Raw genomic sequence first — 5339 nt, 5'->3', positions numbered from 1 at the left:
GGTTGTCCCACCTATACTTCCTGCCTGACTACTGGCCAATCAACATTTATTTAAAACATAACTGACAAAATACAGACAATTATCCACACCAGCTCTGTAGACCAGGCTGGCCTCAAACTACAGAGATCTGCCTTCTTCTGCCTCACGAGTGCTGGCATTAAAGAGGTGTGCCACCACCACTTGGCTAGAATACAATTCTTTTAATGGATGGATAATACTCCATTGTGTGTATATGTTGCCATATCTTTATCTTATTGATGGGCATATAGGTTGATTTACATATTAGCAAATCATGAATGTTTAAAAATAAACATGGGACATGCTTTCTTTGATATGATTTTATATCATTTGAGTTTACATTTAGAACAGTGATTCTCGTCCTGTGGGTTGCAACTCCTTTAGGTGTTGCATATAAGATATTTACATTAAGATTCATAATAGTAGCAAAATTACAGTTATGAATTAGCAATAAAAATAATTTTATGGTTGGAGGTCGCCACAACATGAAGGACTGTTTTATTTATTTATTTTTATTTTTTGGCTTTTCAAGATAAGGTTTCTCTGTAGCTTTGGCACCTGTCCTGGTACTAGCTCCTGTTGACCAGACTGACCTCAAACTCACAAAGGTCCTCCTGCCTCTGCCTCCTGAGTGCTGGGATTAAAGGTGTGTGCCACTGATGTGGGAGGTCCTTCTGTATATGTGTTGCTTTTAATGGTTAATGAATAAAGAAGCCGCCTTGGCCTGCGATAGGCCAGACTAGAGCTAAGCAGGGAAAACTAAACTGAATGCTGGGAGAAAGAAGACAGAGTGAATGAGAAGCCATGTAACCACCTCCAGAGACAGATGCACTGGAACCTTGCCAGTAAGCCACAGCCACATGGTGATACACAGATTAATAGAGGGTTAAATTAAGATACAAGTGTAAGTCATAAATACACTTAAACTATTGGCCAAACAGTATTGCAAATAATATAGTTTCTGTGTGATTATTTTTGGTGCCGGGAATGAACAAACAGCCTTCAACAACATGCCACCACTGCCGGGCTGAGGAACTGTATTAAAGAATCACAGCATTAGGAGGGTTGAGAACCACTAATCTAGAAGAAAAGTAATTGAGTTGTGTGATCGATTTGTTTTTAGCTTTTTAAAAAGAACCTTCACGTTACATTAAAACTGTTTTATTTATTTAATTTTCCTACCAACTGTTGGCGAGTTTTCTTTTCCCCATATTCTTCCTAACAATTCACCAGCTTTTCCTTTTCAGGCTACAGTTGTTCTGACTCGAGTGAGATGGTTGCTTTGTAGTTTTAATTTATGTTTCTCTCATAGCTAGTGAGGCTGAATATTTTTCATAAATTTAGTGACCATTTGAGTTTCTTTTCTTAACACATGTCTGCTCACAGCCTTCGTCCATTTTAAATTGAATCATCTATCTTTGCTGCTGAGTTGCGCGTGTTCCTTATATAGTCAGGGTATTAATCCTTTGTTATTTGAATAGGTTGCAAAAATTTACCAACTTGGAGATTTTCTTTACAATCTTGATCATTTTCTTTGCTCTGTGGAATCTTTGTAATTTGACTTAATCCTCTTTGCATATTTTTGGATTTGTTTCTTATGCCTTAGGGGCCTTAGACAAAATGACACACAAAATCCCTTCAAACATGGTTTCCCTCCTATCTGGAAGCACTTCCCCTCTGCTTTCTTTAAGTCGTTTCATGCCTTATATTTATGTATTGGATCCTTTGGAGCTTAATTTCTTTCTATAAGGTGAGAGTGGAGTCCAAGCTTCAATATTTTGTATTTGCATATCTGGTTTTCCATCATAGTACTACTATCTATAACAGCCTAAGACAAAAGGGATGGATCAAGTAAAAGCAACCACACATGATGTCTGTGTGTGTTAGCAGGAGGAGGAGGACCCTTGTCTGCTTGTCTAAACTGATTCCTGAGGTGCACTGTTGAGAGAAAAGAACAGTGTGGAGATGGTGTGTGGACCCACCATTCATTTCAGGAAAAGCCTAGAGTCTTTGATTTATATTTTATATGCTATGCAAAGATAAACTAGTTAGATTTATGACAGTGCAGGAACAAAATGGAAGGGACTATGTATCTTAGTTTATAGAATAATTTTTAAGAAAGTTAAATATGTTTTAACATAATTATGAGGCAACATAAACTACAAAGAACATACTGAAACAAATAAATTTGACTGTAAGTTGAGTTCTGTACAGGAAGAATTATTTCAAATCAAAAGGGATAGTACATCAGCACAGTCATTTGACTAGACCCTCTGTGAATTCTATCCTTTAAGACGGAACCAACACAAAACAAAAGTGAAAATAGACCTTTAACTCTTTATTAAGCATACAGGTTTCGGTAGTGATTATATTGTTGTAAAAGGGTTGGCTGTACATTGAACAAACATGTAAATGAGAGCTTATGCTGTTATAAAGAAAGAAAGGACACACAGGCAGGTGACAGATGAAGTCAAGAAAACCCAGCTATACTGAATTGAAGTGGAAATACCAGTATCAACCCATGCTATATTGAAAATAAAAATTAGCCTCGTATTATAAGCTAGCGCCAGTCTTACCTTGTTATCTTGAGAGCCTTTTCTTAGCTGGTAATTTGTTAATTAATGAGATGAGAACATTCTCTGAAAACATTACTGACTGGCCACAGATGGGGCTCAAAGACCAAGACTTACCCAATAATAAGAGATAATTTATCTTTCCCAGATTGCGGTACCTGGATATGACTGAGAGGAAGCTGAGCTTTATGGAGGAATGGGTGACTTCAGATCTGGGTAAGTATACAGTAAACATGGATCTACATCTTATAACACTTAAAAGTCCCCTCAGAACTAGTGTCATTTTGGTAGAGGGCATATAACAGGAGGGACAGCAAGTAACAGCTCAGAAAGGAAGGAATGGGACCAGCTGAGTGGTATAATGAGGTGGGATGTCCATGAACCTGAGTAGGACTGAGGCACTCATTTCCTGCAGTAACCTGGAGAGCCAGCTACTCACAGGACAACTGAATAGTTTGAGAAGTTGCTCCTAGTGAGGAGGAGCATCTTCACTTAAGACTATGTCCCTATTCAATTAGCATCCCTGATTAAAATGGGACAACTTTAAAGGATTATCCCGGCTGCCAAAGAGGTTCTGTTAGATTGACTGAGGTTTATAACTTTGATTTGTCTTTATTCCTGCTGTATCCCATGATGGTCTGAATGAGAAATGCCCCCATCACTTAGGTATTTGAATACCTGGTTCCCTGTTGATCACACTGTGTGAGGTATTGGAACGTTTAGGAAGTAGTCTTTCTGAAGGAAGTCCCTCACTGAGGGCAGACTTTAGGGGGTTATAGTCTTGCCCCATACCTTGTTTTCTCTCTGCTTTGTGTTTGCTGTTGAAAGTGTGATCTCTCAGCTTCCGGCTTCTGCCACCTGTTTCCATGCCTTCCCTGCCATTGTAGACTCTCTCTCTCTGGAACTGTAAGCCCAAATAAACTCTATTGTTAGCTGCTTGGTAATTTATCACAGCACAAAAAGTAACTAATGCAGTCGCCAAGGCTAAGTCCCCAGTAACCCACTTTTGTGCAAACCCGCAGCTCAGAGTCTTCCTTGTGGAACCTGGATGAAGAAAACAGGGTCAGGGGCATCTGGTTTAGATGCCCACTGTCTATAAGACCCAGCACCTTCGTTTTGCCCCATGAGAACAGCTCTCAGTGGTCCTAGGACGGGGCATGACCTGTATTCACAGCTCCAACTGTGGGCTCCCACTGAAGGTTTGTTCATTCACTGTCCTACTAAACCAGGTAGCTTATTATTTATGGTCATTTTTATCATGAACAATGTTGCCAGGTAACAAGCTGACTGTCCACCTTTATTAGTTTCCAGGGGAACGGAGCTGGAGAGTTAACCCAAGGTCTATTTCCACAGAGAAAGAAAACTGTGCTTTGTTAACCATTTATTCACATTTTAAAAGCCATGAATTCATATAGATAACTTCAGGTAAACAAAAATGCCAACCAACATCCCTTATTTAGAGAATATTAGGAAACAAACTCATTATTTTGAAACCTGGTAATAAATGGAAAGGATAGTTTATCCAGACTTTCTCATGTATATATTCCTTAGGATTATGAATAATCTGATAAAGGGGATTTTTTAAAAATGGAACTCTCCCAGCTAATAAATGAAGGAGGACAGAATTAAGCTATCATCTTGCTGCAGGTTCTAATGAAAAGATGAATATAGGCCTGAATCCTTCACAACTGCTGATAGCACCAGAGGGAGACAACTTGATGTTCTGTGCCTCTGATGGGAGGTCACAGCACGACTTAGAGTATTCTCGCAGAAAATTCCAATCTAAATATGATCAGGCTTCTAGTTCTTAGAATTATGCTAAATGATACTGTGATACTATTTTCAAAGTCTAGACTACGAAAACTACATGAGACAAATGAGCCAGTTCCTTCAAAGAAGACAAGGACAGAAAGGAGAGGAAAAGAAGAGAGAAGAGAGAGTGATGTAGCACAGATCAATGGCGAGACCAGGATTTTAATGAAAAGAAAGATAAATGGTGAGGCACGCAATCGTGAACTGTACTTAGATTCATTTGAACAGCCTTTAAAAATGATGAGTCAGTTAAAAATTGAAATTGACTGAATATTATACAATACAGAAAAGATTATTGATGTTTAGTTGTAGCATATAGGTTGAGTATGACTTACCCAGAATGCTTAGCCGTAACACATAGGTTGAGGATCTCTAACCCAGAATGCTTAGCTGTAGCATATAGGTTGAGGATGCCTTACCCAGAATGCTTAGCTGTAACATATAGGTTGGAGATGCTTTATCCAGAATGCTTAGCTGTAACATATAAGCTGAGGATGCCTTACCCAGAATGATAGCTGTAACGTATAGGTTGAGTATGTCTTACCCAGAATGCTTAGCTGTAACATATAGGTTGAGTATGCCTTATCTAGAATGCTTGGAATCAGGAGTTCTACAGTTAAATTTAAAAAATTTGGAACTTTTATACACACATATAGTATAAATATGTGTATGTATGATGTATGTGTGTGTGTATGTTTGTGTGTATGTATCTTTGGGGTGGAAACCAATCCTAGAAACAAAACCGACTTATTTAATTTACACCTTTTGCACATAGCCTGGTGATAATTTCATTCAGTATTTTGACATTTTGTACATGAAACAAAGTTTTATGGTGCATGAATCTCTACTTGTATACTCACATTGGTGTTGGAAGCATTTCTGAGTTATAGGCAATGTCAGAGTTCTGAGAGTTTGAATTAGGGGTGCTCGCCCAAT

This window comes from Microtus oregoni, unplaced genomic scaffold (assembly GCF_018167655.1).
Source record: "Microtus oregoni isolate MIOR12 unplaced genomic scaffold, Mior012 000028F_ref0000031, whole genome shotgun sequence".
NCBI lineage: Eukaryota > Metazoa > Chordata > Mammalia > Rodentia > Cricetidae > Microtus > Microtus oregoni.
Note: the sequence above shows the minus strand (reverse complement) of the source record.